Source organism: Peromyscus leucopus, chromosome 15 (assembly GCF_004664715.2).
Source record: "Peromyscus leucopus breed LL Stock chromosome 15, UCI_PerLeu_2.1, whole genome shotgun sequence".
NCBI lineage: Eukaryota > Metazoa > Chordata > Mammalia > Rodentia > Cricetidae > Peromyscus > Peromyscus leucopus.
This window is the reverse complement of record NC_051076.1, coordinates 17806089-17822950: the sequence shown is the minus strand read 5'-3', so window position 1 is coordinate 17822950 and position 16862 is coordinate 17806089. Positions and strand designations below refer to the sequence as shown.

General features: G+C 43.1%; 1 long non-coding RNA gene across 1 annotated transcript; it reads right to left on the bottom strand.

The window, feature by feature from the left end:
- Positions 1-4753: 4753 nt before the first annotated feature.
- LOC119089106 lies at positions 4754-9254 on the bottom strand. The gene is made up of 3 exons (XR_005092936.1): positions 9056-9254; positions 6954-7149; positions 4754-5722 (listed from the first exon to the last, which is right to left on the bottom strand). It is a non-coding gene; the product is annotated as an uncharacterized LOC119089106 (long non-coding RNA).
- Positions 9255-16862: the final 7608 nt, after the last annotated feature.

Sequence of the window (16862 nt, the reverse complement as noted above, 5' to 3'; positions counted from 1 at the left end):
GGACCTCCATGCTATATATATAGCCTCCATGGTTCTATGGGTTGTGGTCTGATTGTTCTTTATTTTATATCTAGAATCCACCTATGAGTGAGTACATACCATAACTGTCTTTCTGGGTTTGGTGTTACCTCACTCAGGATGCTTTTTCTAGTTCCATCTATTTGCCTGCAAATTTCATGCTTTCATTGTTTTTCTCTGTTGAGTAGTACTCCATTGTGTATATGTACCACATTTTTTTCATCCATTCCTCCGTTGATGGGCATCTAGGTTGTTTCCAGGTTCTGGCTATTACAAATAGTGCTGCTATGAACATAGTTGAGCATGTATCTTTATGGTATGAATCAGCATTCCTTGGGTATATGCCCAAGAGTGGGATGGCTGGGTCTTGAGGTAGTTCGATTCCTAATTTTCTGAGAAAACCGCCATACTGATTTCCACAGTGGTTGTACAAGTTTACATTCCCACCAACAGTGGAGGAGAGTTCCCTTTGCTCCACATCCTCTCCAACATTGACTGTCATTGGTATTTTTGATCGTAGCCATTCTGACAGGTGTAAGGTGGTATCTCAGAGTCGTTTTGATTTGCATTTCTCTGATGATTAAGGATGTTGAGCATTTCTTTAAATGTCTTTCAGCCATTTGTGATTCTTGTTTTGTGAATTCTCTGTTTAGCTCTTTAGCCCATTTTTTAATTGGACTATTCAGTATTTTGATGTCTAGTTTCTTGAGTTCTTTATATACTATGGAGATCAATCCTCTGTCAGATGTGGGGTTGGTGAAGATTTTTTCCCATTCTGTTGGCTGTCTTTTTGTCTTATTGACTGTGTCTTTTGCCCTGCAAAAGCTTCTCAATTTCGAGAGGTCCCAGTTATTAATTGTTGTGCTCAGGGTCTGTGCTGTTGGTGTTTTATTTAGGAAATGGTCTTCGGTGCCAATGCATTCAAGAGTGCTTCCTACTTTCTTTTCTATTAAGTTTAGTGTAACTGGATTTATGTTGAGGTCTTTGATCCATTTGGACTTGAGTTTTGTGCGTGGTGACAGATATGGATCTATTTGTAACCTTTTACATATTAAAATCCAGTTATGCCAGCACCATTTGTTGAAGATACTTTCTTTTTTTCATTGTATAGTTTTGGCTCCTTTGTAAAAAACCAGGTGTTCATATGTGCATAGATTAATGTCAGGGTCTTCAATTCGATTCCATTGGTCCGTATGTCGGTTTTCATACCAGTACCAAGCTGTTTTTATTACTATAGCTCTATAGTAGAGTTTGAGGTCAGGGATGGTGATGCCTCCAAAGGTTGCTTTATCGTATAGGATTCTTTTAGCTATCCTGGGTCTTTTGTTTTTCCATATGAAGCTGAGTATTTTTCTTTCCAAGTCTGTGAAGAATTGTGTTGGGATTTTGATGGGGATTGCATTGAATCTGTAGATTGCTTTTGGTAAGATTGCCATTTTTACTATGTTAATCCTACCCATCCATGAGCATGGGAGATCCTTCCATTTTCTGATATCTTCTTCAATTTCTTTCTTTAGAGATTTAAAGTTCTTATCAAAAAGGTCCTTCACTTGTTTAGTTAGTGTTATCCCAAGGTATTTTATATTATTTGTGGCTATTGTAAAGGGTGATGCTTCTCTGATTTCTTTCTCAGCCCTTTTATCATTTGTGTATAGGAGGGCTACTGATTTTTTTGAGTTGATCTTGTATCCTGCCACTTTACTGAAGGAGTTTATCAGCTGTAGGAGTTCCCTGGTAGAGTTTTTGGGGTCACTTATGTATACTATCATATCATCTGCAATACCTAAGGTTTTAATCACAAGACATCCATATGTATTGCTTTTCTTGTAGTTTTCTTTCTTATTACATATGGTTGGTTGCCTGGGTACTGGTGGAAACTTATTTTAAATTTTCCATTCAAAAGAGTTTTTTCTTTTTTATTTTTTTTCAGTACTTTCTGAGAATGCCAGGCAAATATCATGGTAGGCTCCTAATAACTCAGTTAAGAACTAGGCCTCACTTCCTGCCTCCTCTTGAAACTGAATAGGCATTTCTGAGGAAGCCACATACAAAGGGCAATCAATCACCAACAACCCTGACAGCAAGGAGAGGGTAACTGCACATCCCAGGCCTGAGCCAGCCCCAGAGTAGCTCAAAGGAATAACCAAAATAAGGTCAGAGTCTGGGACTTGCCAGGCTTGTCCAAAAATGGAAAAACTATAGCCTTGGCCAACCCCTGCCAGCAATAACCAATCAGGAATGTGCTCATATGACTGCCACTGGCATAAGCCAATCCTAGATAGAATGACCTCACTACCTTTAGAATTCCTTTAGCTGTGTATAGAAGAGCCTGCAATCTTTCCGTGGGGGCGCCATTTTGCCTTTGTATCAGATGTGTACCCCCATCATGCTGGTACCTTTATAGTGGAGATGATAAATGCTCTTGTTGATTGCATACATGGATGGTGGTCCTTTGTGGGACTTTTCTAGGACCCTAACACTTTCATAGTCCTTGGGAAGGGGAGGTGACTCTGATCTCACTGGCTGGAAGTCCTGACTATCTGTGTGGGATGCCACATGCAGGTTTCAGTGCTGAGGATGCAGGAGGACCTCCTGGATTGCTGTGTGGGCACCATATCCGTGCAGTGGCTCTGAGCACTGGCTACTGTTCCAGAAGACCCAGGTTCCATTCCCTACACACACATGGCTGCTCACAAGTGTTTGTATCTTCAGTTCCAGGGTATCTGATGCCCTCTTCTGGCCTCCACAGGCACTACATCATGTGGTACACCTACACACCATCAACATACCCATACACACAAAATAATGAAATACTTTTATAAAGAAGAGAATTGAATCAAGTCACATCACTAGTCATACATGTAGACCCCAAGGGGTGTTCCTGAGTCCTACCAATTGACACAGAGATTCCACGGGCTGCTATCCAAATTCCCAACAGGCCCTCCTGAGGAAAGGGATGAGCACCTGGCAAATGTTTTGCAGAACTACAAAGGGACTAAAAAAGACCAAGAATATGTGACCAATTCATTTTCATAAGTGAACATGCTAGTCCCCTGAGAAGATAAATGTCATGTCTTTTTAAAGTTTCATCGTTTATTTATTGTTGTGGTGGTGTGTGCTTTAGTAGGGTGTGTGCCTGCCACAGTGCTCAGGTGACGAAGGTCAGAGGGCAACTCTGAGGTTGTTTCTCTCTTCCCACCTTCTCATATGTCCAAGGATTGAACTCAGGCGAGTAAGTTTGTGTGGTGAGGACTTTTACCCACTTGGGCCATTTCAACAGGAGGAAAAGTCCTGCCTTTTCAACAACCAAGACTACAGTAGACCATCTCATGGAAAACCAGCAACTACAACCCTACCTCACATCAACTACAAAACCTTCCACTGCTTTCCTTTCCTCAGAGTCCTCTTCCAAAGATAAAACTGAAGACCAAAACTTATTCTAGAGACAACTAATTGCATCTGTACTGGACATACACCGACTTTCCCTGTGTAAGAGGCATCATTCTGTATCAGTTGCAGCATAACAACTGTTATGTAGCAGTGTGAACAATTCACACACATGTGTACACTGTGAGAGGGAATGGGTATCATCTAGCACTTACTTCAGAGAAAGAATGGGTAGGTATACATTGTATGCAAGTAATGCTGCATTTTACTGATGGGATTTGAGTAGTCATAGACTATAGTATCTGCAGTGGGACTGAAACTAATCCCCAACTCTAGATGGTCTTTTGAATGTTAGTATAAATGGAAAATGGAAAGTACACTGATATCTGAAATAAAAAACTTCAATATTTATAACGAAGACTGAAATATAAAATTTTGCAAACTTGGGAAGTGTTAATTTCTATGGCAATAATACACCATGAGAGATGAAATGATAAATAGGTATTCTTTAATTGAAAAACTATTTGTTGCATAGAAGACATTAAATTATGAAATAAAGTAGATTGGAAGATGGGCAGTGGTGGTACATGCCTTTAATTCTAGCACTTGGGTAGAGGGTCAGTTGGATCTTTCAGTTCGAGGAAAGCCTGGGCTACTGAGCCAGTTCAGGACAGCCAAGGCTAAATAGACAAACCCTGTATTGAAAAACCAAAACCAAACAAAAAACAACAACAAAACAAAGAAAAAACTCCAATTTTGGAAAGTGTCTATGTATAGATTTTAGTGAGTTCAGTTTATAAAGTCCAGGACTGTAGCTTGAGTTTTTCTGCCTTGCCCACAGTCAGGACAAATCTCTGTCACCCGCCAGTCCCACAGCCGCTCAGACCCAACCAAGTAAACACAGAGACTTATATTGCTTTACAAACTGTATGGCCGTGGCAGGCTTCTTGCTAACTTTTCTTATATCTTTAAGTAACCCATTCTTGCTTCTTATACACAACTAGTATCTTTACTTCTTATGAGCTTATTACTACTCTATACCTCGCCCCGTGGCTGGTGGCTTATCGGCGTCTTCACATGCTGCTGGTCATGGCAGCGGCTGCAGTGTCTCTGGTCATTGCGGCGGCTGCAGCGTCTCCTTCTGCCTTTCTGTCCTTTTATTTCTCCTCTCTGTTAGTCCCGCCTATCTTTCCTGCCTAGCCACGGCCGATCAGGTTTTATTTATTGACCAATCAGAACAACTTGACATACAGACCCTCCCCCAGCACAGCCAAGTGCAGACCATCTCAAACACCTGCACTCAGGCCCATGGTCCTAATCATCCTCTATACGGACCTGCTGGGTAACGCCACAAGGAACCCAAGAAGGGCTCCCACAGGACATACAGAACATCCCACAGCACAGGACAAACAAGATTTTTACTTCAACTCATTAATAACGTGTTACCAACTCAGCTTTCTTTAAGGAGTAAACAATGTAGGAAAATAGGAAGATCTCTGACGTCCCACTAAGCACATGAATAAATGTGCCACACTTTATTTATCAGGGAACAGAAATTTTAAATCAACATTTTAGGTTACATATCTAATGTGCACTTCTGTTTAAAGAATGGTGTTATGGCTAGAGCTAGAGGAAAATGAGGCTGTGGACAGTGTGAGCAGTTCTAAGAGACTCCCCATCCCCAGATGATGAGGAACAGATGGGCAGCAGGGAAGGCTGTCTGGGTGTCCTTCCCCTCCTGAATAGGAATGTAGATTGGGGGCCTCTGTCTGAGTACAGCGTGTCCCCAGATCCTAAGCACTGTAGGCAATGAAGTTAAAAGAACTGCAAATCCCTCTTGTGTGTAACACACAGGTGCCGAGAACTGACGACAATCTGAACCCCAAGCTCCTGAAGCTGCTTTTAAAACCAAACATGAATAATTCCACAGCCCCTGGACACCAGACCAGGCAACTCTGCACAGCCCTAGCAGGGCAGATCTAAGACAGGAATGCTGAGAGGAGCAGCCCTGTGTCTTCCCCCACACAACCCAGGCCCTGCTGGGCTCTGCTGGGCCTCACAAGCTCTTTCAGGAGCACAAACGCAGACTCTCACTCACTGTCTGGCAACAGCTCAGATCCAGGCCGTGGTCAGCCTCCCTACAGCTGACAAAACCCAAAGACTTTTAGTCCTTTCTGACACCAGATCGCAGGACTTCTCCTCCCCATCCTGGGGTGGGCTCTCATCACCGCAGAGGAACAGGCCCAGCATGTTAACGACCTGTGGACGCCCTGTGCTGGGAAAGCTGAGAACACACCGCATGCTGCCCTCCTGAAAACTGTGGAGAGAGAAACCAGTGGTTTACTTAATGTCGGCCTGAGGGACATAGAGGGGACTTTGGTGTCTCAGTGTCAATGTTCAAACTATAGCTCAAGTGTGCGAGAAACTTTTACCATGCCGGAAGGGGTTAGGGTGTGGTTGTGGGCAGGAAATCCTGATGCTGGGTGGAAATTTCCCCAGGGCTCCAACCCTCCATCCTTCCAGGACCTCCCTGACTTCTGAGCGCCACCTCCTGGGCAGCACTGGTATTTTCTTTCTAGGCAAACCATTCTGCAAATCCTTTAGCCTCAACCTACTGGAAGCAGGGCCATTGCAGAGATCTCTATTTACAAGTATTATCCAGCCATGATGGTGGTGGAGCATGCCTTTAATCCCAGCACTTGGGAGACAGAGGCAGGTCATGTTTGAGACCAGCCTGGTCTACGGAGTGAGTTCCAGGACAGCCAAGGCTGTTACACAGTGAAATCCTATCTTGAAAATAGAAACAATAAAAAAGCTTCTTCTAGCACCAAATAAAGGAGTTCTACAAGGATTTGCTTACTTGGTCCTTTATCAAGTACTTTTGTGCAAACATCTCCTTTACCCTTATGTGTTAGTTAAGATTTCTAAGTTAGCAAGTACAAGAGGGCCTAGCAGAGACATTTGGAGTGCTTACAATTTTGATCCACGGAACAACTCTAAGTGTCTGTTGATTTTTATAAATCTGGAGAGTGACAGAGAGGAGAAACGATCATTTAGCTAGCTCCACAGGGATCCTAGCTGCTATGGAAACGACTGCCACCGTTGGCTGCAGCTTACATGGCTTCGTGACTGACTGCCCGGTGACACAGAATGAAGAAATGACAGACACATGTGCAGAGAACCTGGGTTTGGGACGCCTGAGTGTCTAGACAGCGACACACCAGCAGCCTGGAGACTCTGTGCTCACAGTAGACAGCTGAACAAGAAGACAAGCTGCCTGATCTTAACAGGAGTCTCTCTAGAGGAGCAGTCTCAGCATCAGCCACCCGGGAGGAGGATGCAGGGGTTGACATGTCAGCACATAACTGGGTCAGGGAAGGCCTTGCATGTCCTTGGGTCTTAGGCACTGGGTCCTTGACATGTCTGTGCTCATGACATTCATTCAGGGGTACAATCCCTCCTCACAACCATTAAATTAAAGTTTTTGAAGTATGTGACTCCCAGTCCCTATCTGCTTTGTCAGAGAAAGAGAAAACAGAATGGCTTACCCAGACAGCCAATGTCCTTTGTACACTTTCATTTTCAGTCTTCTTTTTTTCATTCAGAGACAAAGTCTTGTTATGCACCCGTGTCTGGCCTGGAATGTTCTGTTACTGACATTGGCCTTAACCTTGAGGTCTTCCTGCCACAGCCTCCAGACTGCTGGAATTACAGCGTGCATCAACACTGCCCACCATTGTGAACCTGCAAGTATTAAAATTATGACGTGATCTTTCAGTTCTGTCTGAGGAGTGGCCTGAGGTGATGTCACAGTTGGTGGAGTTCTTGCTGCACAGGCGTGAAGACCTGAGTTCTATTCCCAGAATCCACATTTAAAGAAAAAAATAAAAACTCTCTTGGTGATGGGCACCTGTAATCCCAACCTGGGGAGGCAGAGACAGGGGGATCCGTCGAGCCATTGCCTGATCAGTCTAGTCTAATGAGTGAGATTATTCTTCAGGGTGAGGCCCTGTCTCAAAAAATAAGGTGGGCAACAACTGGAGAAGACACACATGCACACACCACACACACAAACACACACACACACACACACACACACACACACACAGAGAGAGAGAGAGAGAGAGAGAGAGAGAGAGAGAGAGAGAGAGATAGATTTTCTGAATTCTCTGCTTCTCTAAATGAATATTTACAAATGGATGTGTCTAGTTAGCTTCTGTGCAGTTATCAGTATGAGTGTGTATCATTGCTGTGAAACACAGTGAAATGTTTATATTCAATTTTATCTAGTTCAATAATACAAAGTGGGAGTCTTACTCTTCTTTTGAGATGACTGTTAAGAGTTCATACTCTAGAAAGAGTATTCAGCATGTGTTTGCTATGTTGTCAGAGGTATTGTAATGGGGATGGCCACCACACCTCTCAATGTGAGGTGATTTCTGGGACATAGGCATGGGGAAAGGAGAAACCAGTTCCTGAGTTGTCTTCTGGACCTCTGCATACACATACACACACACACACACACACACACACACACACACACACACACACACACACACACAAAGTAAAGAAAATGTAACAAATTTTTATAGAGATATTATAATGAACTAGATAGAAATTGTCTGCCGAGACTCACAATTTGTTGGAGATAGAATAGGAAGGCTAAGATAGTTTTTGTTTTTAGTGTTTGTATTGAAAAATGTTTCCTAAATTCTTTTAAGTTTTCACATTTCACCCAACTGAATAACAGCCATAAATATGTAAATAACCTCTGCTCCAGGTATTGCTCCCTTTGTAACACAGAAATCAAAGCATTGGGGCTAGAGGTGTAGTTCAGTGGTGCAGTGTGTCCTTGGCATTCAAAAGGCCCTGGGTTTATTCCTCTGTGAGACAGAGAGAGGGGAGAGGTCATCAACATTTGCTGTCCCTATAGGAAGGAAAAGATTTCTCTTCAACACAGCACATAAACACCAGTGTGGACTGACCTGGAGATGCAGCTTAGTGGCAGAGCACATGCTCAGCATGGACAAGGTCCTGGATTAGCCCAGCATGAAAACACAGAAAATGCCCAGTTTGTATTCACTGAAGTGAAGATGAATTCAGATAAGATAAAGGAGCCCTGGGGATGGACACACGGGTCATTAGGCTCCATGATGTATCCTGACAAAAGGATTCCATAAAGGGCTTGAAGTTCCTAGTACCTAGTAAATTTGAAATGTCCTGTCTTTGGGTTATTTATCTCTTATTGGTGGCATTTTACATGTACCATCTCTGTGCTTAGTTTTCTAGGACCTCTACTTTGAAGATATCTTACTTCCTATACTTTTGTGTAAACATACGTGGTTTTGCATTAAAAATTGGTTTTCTTGACACATTCTGCAAATGTTGGTTAGCAGACACATTATGTTGCAAACTCAGACACAGTTTACCCTACATAGAGTGAAAGAGGGATCGGATGGCAAATATACTGAAAACAATATGGCTTTTTCCAAAACAGAGGTCAAGAATTAAGAAAACACATGAAGTGCTGAATCTTGAGCTCAGTTTATTTTAACCAAGCTTGTTGTAAGTGTACTTAAAGCCTGAGCCCTGTGCTTAGGTGGATCTTAATCAGGGACTCTGAAAGCTAGTTTCATTTGCCATATTGTACCTTCATGCTGGAGGCCATGATGCAACTTCAGAGCCAGACCTGATGAAAATGGAGTGATTTTTCTTGATTGAGGTTTTACTGCACTGGGAGAAAATTCCATTCAGTCTTCTTAGTTAATAAAGCTTAGATTCAGATGTACATTTTGTCCAAGTTTAGTCTTACCACATCTAAAGCAATTTGTGTAAAACAAATGTCAAATACAGATTGCTTCTCAATGAAATGCAGGGAAATAAAAATAATTAAATTTGATTAAAAGAAGAAATGTTAAAAGTGCCCGAGACTTAAAGTGGTGTTAATGTGACTCACATCAGCACTCAGTGCAGCTGTTCCTAAACATCTTGTCTCAATGTTTAGATGACAGATGTTCGCAAGCCAAGGGCCACCCACAGAGCCCTCGATTCACTCTCCTGGCTCCAAGTCCTCTTAGCCCCACTGTCCTTTCCCCTCAAAGAAGCACAGTGGCCGCCATTCCAGACTTTTAGACACTTCCTTCTCTAGCATTAAAATACCTTGAAGAACTACAAGTTCTGACACACAGCCTTCTTACTGGTACACATTGCTTCAAAATATGGGATCAAGTTATACTTAAAGTTTTTACATTAATTTTATATCTAAAATATGTCTTTAAGCTGAGAACCATTGTCCTAGGTTCAGCAGCTAGGACAGGACAGGTTGGATCATATTGGTAGTGTACATTCCCTTCTCTTCACCTACCTTTGGGATTCTTCTTTCTGCTCGGTAAATGGAGCCCAGGGCACCTACATCCTAAGTAGCACTCTCCAAATGAGCTAACTCGCCACCACCTATACCAAATATGGTTTTAAATCATGGGATTGTTTTCTATAAAAAGTGAGCTAATGTACTGTCCCTTCTCTTCTTTGCTTCAGGTCCCACTTGCTACAGTTTGGGCTCCAGGTCCTGCCGGACAGGACCCGGGTGGCTCTGCTGTCACTGGGTGATGTGGTGCTGATGTCCTATCTCCTGCCCGAGGAGGAGGCCTTCCAACTGAGGGACAGTGTCTTCCTTGTCCACGTTACTCTGAACTTTGCGCTATCTGGGTAACCAGTCTCTCACAATAGAATCCTTTTGTTACCAAGCCATGAAAGTGTGTGTTCCTCCTCATTGGACCCTGACTGAGAGGCCATAGTGCTTCTTGTGCTGATAAGTCATTTGTTTTTTGTCTCCCCTCCCTCCCCACTGAGTGTCCTCAGAGTCCTCCTTGTATTTACATCAGAATCCTTTCTTGATCATTTGCACTGCAGTCCCTTTCTCTTGGCTTGACTTTCCACTCTTGTCTTGTGATTAACAGATCTTAACTGGTCTCTTCTTCATTCTTGGTCTGTGGCTCCAGGGCTGGGCCTCAGGACTCAAACTAAACATGCCCCTGACCACTGAGTTATACTCTTAGTGACCAATGTATTTCCATGATGATTTATGCTTTTTGTCTTTAATAAATCCTCCCTAAATTTAATAAATTACATGTCTACTAAGTTTTAAAATAACTTAGTTTCAGCCTCCACATTTTAGCCATAATCCACCTGAACCATGTTAGTGTCCAGTGGAGTGGGTTCATCTCACTTAAAACTCTTTCTTCCTCGCTCATCTTAAGGTGCTCACACTCATAGGATTTCTTTCTGGAACCTCTATTCTGCCCCATTATTATGACCTTTCTTCATATGTTAATAATATATATTCTGTCTCCTACAGAGTACTACTCATCTGTTATGGTATTTCTAGGCAGGGCCCTGGAGAAGTGAGCTTAGGGATCTCATACACAGGGTTGAAGCCCTTATAAAAGAGACCCATGGGAGCTTCCTTCTACTTCTCCCCTGAGGACACTGTGAAAAGATGTCCTCTATGAACTAGGAAGAGAGAGCTCACAGGACAGTGAAGTTGCCTGTGCCAAGGTTGTACACTGGCCTGCCTGTGAGTTATAGGGATATGGTTTGTTGTTGTTGTTGTTGTTGTTTTGTTTTGTTTTGTTTTGTTTTTTTGGTAACCCACCAAGTCTATGGTAATTTGTTACAGCAGCAGGAGTTTTGCCATGATGCTCTATAAATGACCTATTAGGGCAGTATAAGAATTTACATGTCGGTTTTTATGCCAATACCAAGCTGTTTTTATTACTGTAACTCTATAGTAGAGCTTGAAGTCAGGGATTGTGATGCCTCCAGAGGTTGTTTTATTGTACAGGATTCTTTTGGCTATCCTGGGTTTTTTGTTTTTCCATATGAAGTTGAGTATTATTCTTTCCAGGTCTGTGAAGAATTGTTTGGTATTTTTGATTACCGACATGTGGACCAATGGAATCGAATTGAAGACCCTGACATTAACCCACATACCTATGAACATATAATTTTTTGACAAAGAAGCCAAAAGGGTACAATGGAAAAAAGAAAGCATCTTCAACAAATGCTACTGGCATAACTGGATATCAACATGTAGAAGGCTGCAAATAGATCCATATCTGTCACCTTGCACAAAACTTAAGTCCAAGTGGATCAAGGACCTCACAGAAATCCAGCTACTCTGAACCTGCTAGAAGAGAAAGTAGGAAGTAGACTTGAATGCATTGGCATAGGAGATCACTTCCTAAATATAACACCAGTAGCACAGGCACTGAGAGAAACAATCAATCAATGGGACCTCTTGAAACTGAGAAGCTTTTGGTAGAGCAAAGGATACGGTCAACAAGGCAAAGCGACAGCCTACAGAATGGGAAAAGATCTTCACCAACCCCACATCTGACAGAGGACTGATATCCAGAATATATAAGGAACTCAAGAAATTAGACATCAAAACGACCAACAGTCCAATTAATAAATGGGCTATAGAACTAAACAGAGAATTCTCAACAGAGGAAACTCAAATGGCTGAAAGGCATTTAAGGAATTGATCAACATCCCTAATCATCAGGGAAATGCAAATCAAAACAACTCTGAGATATCACCTTATGCCTGTCAGAATGGCTAAGATCAAAAATACTGAGGACACTTTATGCTGGAGAGGATGTGGAACTCGGGGAACTCTCCTCCACTGCTGGTGGGAATGCAAGCTTGTACAACCACTTTGGAAATCAATATGGCGCTTTCTTAGAAAATTGGGAATCAATCTCCCCCAAGATCCAGCTATACCACTCTTGGGCATATACCCAAGAAATGCTCAATCATACCACAAGAGCACTTGCTCAGCTATGTTTATATCAGCATTGTTTGTAATAGCCAAAAACCTGCAAACAACCTAGATGCCCTTCAACTGAAGAATGGATAAATAAATTGTGGCACATATACACAATGGAATACTACTCAGCAGAGAAAAACAATGACATCATGAGGTTTGCCGGCAAATGGATGGATCTAGAAAAAATCATCCTGAGTGAGGTAACCAAGACTCAGAAAGACAAATATGGTATGTACTCATTCATAGGAGGATACTAGATGTGGAACAAGGATGACTGGACAGCTACTCATATCACCAGTGAGGCTAACTGGAAAACAGGACCTCAAGAAAGACACAGGGATCACCCAATGATGGAGAATGGATGAGATCTACATGAACAGCCTGGACATGAGTGGGAGCAATGAATGGCGAGGGTCGAGGGAAAGAGAGCGGGGGATCCCACCTGGATCAAGAACAGAGAGGGAGAACAAGGAATAGGAGACCATGGTAAATGAAGACCACATGAGAAAAGGAAGAAACAAAGTGCTAAAGAGGCCCACAGAAATCCACAAAGATACCCCCACAAAAGACTGCTGGCAATGGCCGAGAGACAGCCGGGACTGACCTACTCTGGTGATGGGATGGCCAAACACCCTAATAGTTGTGCCAGAAACCCCATCCAAGGACTGAGGAATCTGGATGCAGACATTCACGGCTAGGCCCCGGGTGGAGTGCTGGGAGTCTAATTAGCGAGAAAGAGGAGGGTTTATATGAGCGAGAATTGTTGAAACCAAGGTTGGATAAAGCACAGGGACAAATAGCCGAACGAATGGAAACACATGAACTATGAACCAAAGGCTGAGGGGCCCCCAACTGGATCAGGCCCTCTGAATAGGTGAGACAGTTGATTGGCTTGATCTGTTTGGGAGGCATCTAGGCAGTGGTACCAGGTCCTGGGCTCACTGCATGAGATAGCTGTTTGAAACCTGGGACTTATACAGGGACGCTTGGCTCAATCTGGAGGAGGGGACTGGACCTGCCTGGACTGAGTCTATCAGGTCGATCCCAGTCCTCGGGGGAGGCCTTGCTCTGGAGGTGGTGGGAAAGGAGGGTGGGCTGGGGGAATGGAAGGGGGGGCAGGAAGGGGGGGGAACAAGGGAATCTGTGGCTGTTATGTAGAACTGAATAGTATTGTAAAATAAAATAAATAAAAGAAAAAAATTGACAGCCTCTGGCAAAGTCACTTTCCTTCTTTTGCAGTTATCTTGGTGTGTCTTCATCTTGATGTTACTCTTCCATGTAAATTTAAAAAGCATCTGATCAATTTCCAACAAAATTCTACTTGCAAGTTTGGTTAGAATCAGTTTGAATCTGTAGATCAACTAGCTGAAAGGGAGACCTTACATTTTTATGGAATTTAGCCTCCCGGTCTATTAGCATGGTCTATTGCATGGTGCGTTCAAGTCCCTAGTGTCTTTCCATAAAGAGCTTATGCTATTGGATGGAGTTTGGTGCTGGGTGGTGGTGTGTGCTTGTCACCCGAAAGCCCTGGTTCATTCCCCTGTAAACCTCCCACCAGATGGTTGACATATGATCCTAAAGACCTTAAAGTCTTTGGTTAGGTGTTTCTCGATGCATTTTAATGTTCTCATAGTTGTTTTTGTTCAGTTTAACTGTACTTTTAAACAGTTGCCTGCTGCTCTATAAAAGCTTAGAGTGAAAGTGATTTGCTCGGTAATTCTCCACTTATTTATTCTGACAAGTAGGTTCCATTGGATTGTCTACAAAACTGTTGCTAACTTGGTCTTATTATTCTTTTTCCTGTTTCTGTTGAGGACATGATATAAGTTTCCCCACAGTCCACTTTTGTTCTTGAGCTGAGTTGAGATGGAAAAAAGAACGCATGAGGAACCATCTGGCTTTCATGGGATGTCCAGACAGCCCAGCATCTCAGGTGGCCCTGCTTGTGACATGTCACTTAAGCAGTTGATTGGCATCTGGGAACTGAGGTATCCAAACCAGAGATGTGAGGACAAACCCACAGAATCCCACAGAACCCCATAGAAATGAGTAAGCAACTCGGCTGATGGAGGTCATCCCTATGAAAGAGAGAGGCCCAGAGCCCTGGGGGGCCTGTGTACTGGAAGAAAAGGGACACCAGGGGAGGCAGCTCAGGGGCATAGACTCTGAGACTGCAGAGCCTGTGGGACTAAAGATGCCAGCTCTAAATGGCACAAAGGCCTCTAATACTGGGCAGGAACAGCAAATCTGAGGGAGGCCTGTAGGGCAGAGGACAGAGGGTGAGGCGGAGTGCTAGCCTCATGTCAGTCCTGCTCTAGTTAGAGCCACATGTGTGACAGTTTTAACTGCAAATGCATGTGGTCATTACTAATCCAGAAGCACAACAGTAACAACAACAAAATAATCAGGTATTTACAGGCAAAAACTTATTGACAGGGTGTGGTGCCCACTTGATATCCAGAAGTAGATGTCATGATCAACGTTTGTTTAGAGTGAGGAAGGCTTACTATAATTTTTCTTCTGTGAATTAACATTGACATAGCATCTCAAAGGCCCAAGCCTTTTCAGATCATTCTAAGAGTTCAGCTGAATGATTATTCAAATGCCTGTTCAAAAATGAAATGGTAGCTGCATGTGTGTGCATGTACCTGCAATCCCAGGCTGAGAAGGAGGATGAGATGGGACAGCAGCATGAACTACAGAGGGACACTGTCTCAAATACAGAAACCAGAACAAATTAGCTAACTAATTAGAGAATGGGAAGGGGAAGTTCATGTGGAGGAAAACCCTTATCTCACCTGATACCCCGGGCCATCAGGGGCTATGTGGACACTTCCAGGTCTTTGACAGACACTGGATGGATCCTCCTGCATGACTAGGATGATCATCTATCGAAAATCTCTTGCCAACACTAATAAAAGATATGAAAGCTAGATAAGAGATTTAGGCCATTTCAAAGCCCAAAGCATTCGGTCTGTCTTCTCTTAGTTGACTTTTCTGTTCTTACACCACAGTGAAGGTTCTGAAACTGCAGACCCGGATGTAGCTAAACATGGGTCCCTCTCATAATCACTCTATAGCTCAGTACTTTTCTTAGAATGTCAAACACGACTTTAAAACAGCTACATTATAATCTGAATCATTTTTCTCCTTACCTTCCTAGAGTCTACAGTGACAGAAGAGGTGGGGTCTGAAAAGCTCTCAGGCAGTCAGGAAAGGCCAGCTTAGGACATACACTTAGGCTCTGATATCGAGAGGGATGAAGAACATTGGCCTAAGCAGGCAGCAGTTCATGTTACCAGCAGCCTCCAGGCTGGTCTGAATGAGGGTTGCTGACAGCAAATGGAAAGTCTAAGTTTGCCTGAGAACCTGGGGAGGGGTTGTGGGGGAGCTGCTATTCCTCATGCAGTGGGCAGGAGAGTGCTCGGGGTGTGCCCAAGCTCCACCCTGCACAGTCAAGGGTGGGGAGCATTGCTGTGCAGAGATCCAAGGTGGCTGAACCTTCACCAGCCCGTGAGGAAAAACATAGCTTTGAGGGGACTTGGAAGAAAACTGAAGAAGAGCTTTTGCAGGTTTTAAAAAAACAAATAGTAAATTTGTGGGAAATTGATTTACAATTACTGGTGCCTTGGCGATGTGGTACACACTGAAATCACGCCACCTTGGGGAAGAGACAGGAGGGTCATTGTTAGACACAGTGGAAAATATTCCCTTCTCATCTCTCTCCTACTTACTCTGGCACAATGCAGTCACTGCTTGGATGTCATGTGTATTTTATGCATATTTAAGGAAGCAAGTACATTTATTATGTACACTCACCGTTCTCTTTATACCTACTGCTTTACATTTAACATATGCGTTGGAGACCACTTCATATCAATACACCAAGAACTGTAGCTTATATCAGTAGTACAGCATAACTTCGTACTTTTCCTGGCGTTTATCTGGTATTTACTTCTAAAGGATAAGAACCCTTTTGAGAAACCTAAAACCATAATACTATATCCCCATTAAAATTTATTTCTTCTTCTTCTTCTTCTTCTTCTTCTTCTTCTTCTTCTTCTTCTTCTTCTTCTTCTTCTTCTTCCTCCTCCTCCTCCTCCTCCTCCTCCTCTTCCTCTTCCTCCTTCCTTCCTTTCTTTTTCTTTTTGGTTATTCAAGACAAGGTTTCTTTGTGTAGCCTTCAATGTCCTAGAACTAGCTCTGTAGACCAGGCTGGCCTCAAACTCACTGAGATGTGCCTGCCTCTGCCTCCCGAGTGCTGGGATTAAAGGCATGCGCCACCACTGCCCAGTTCTCCGGTGAACTTTTTTGCAGTGACTTCCTAACACCTCCACCTATCTAAATTAAATTCCAAGTAAGTTTTTAAAAGTATGCATCTTTGCATCTGAATCTTAATAAGACAAGCACATTGAAGTTGGTTATACATCTTTTAGACAGTCCTTAATTCTTAGGCTACCCTTTCTTTATGTTCCTTGAATCATAAATATTGAAGATCCCAGGTTACTCTAGGGTAGTGCTCCCTATGGATGTCTCAGGCTGACAGCATCTCTGTGTTCTCTGGGTAGTGGTGTGGCACAGGCAGTGTGTAGTTTGCTGGGTCCTTTTACTAGGAAGTACGCTGCCT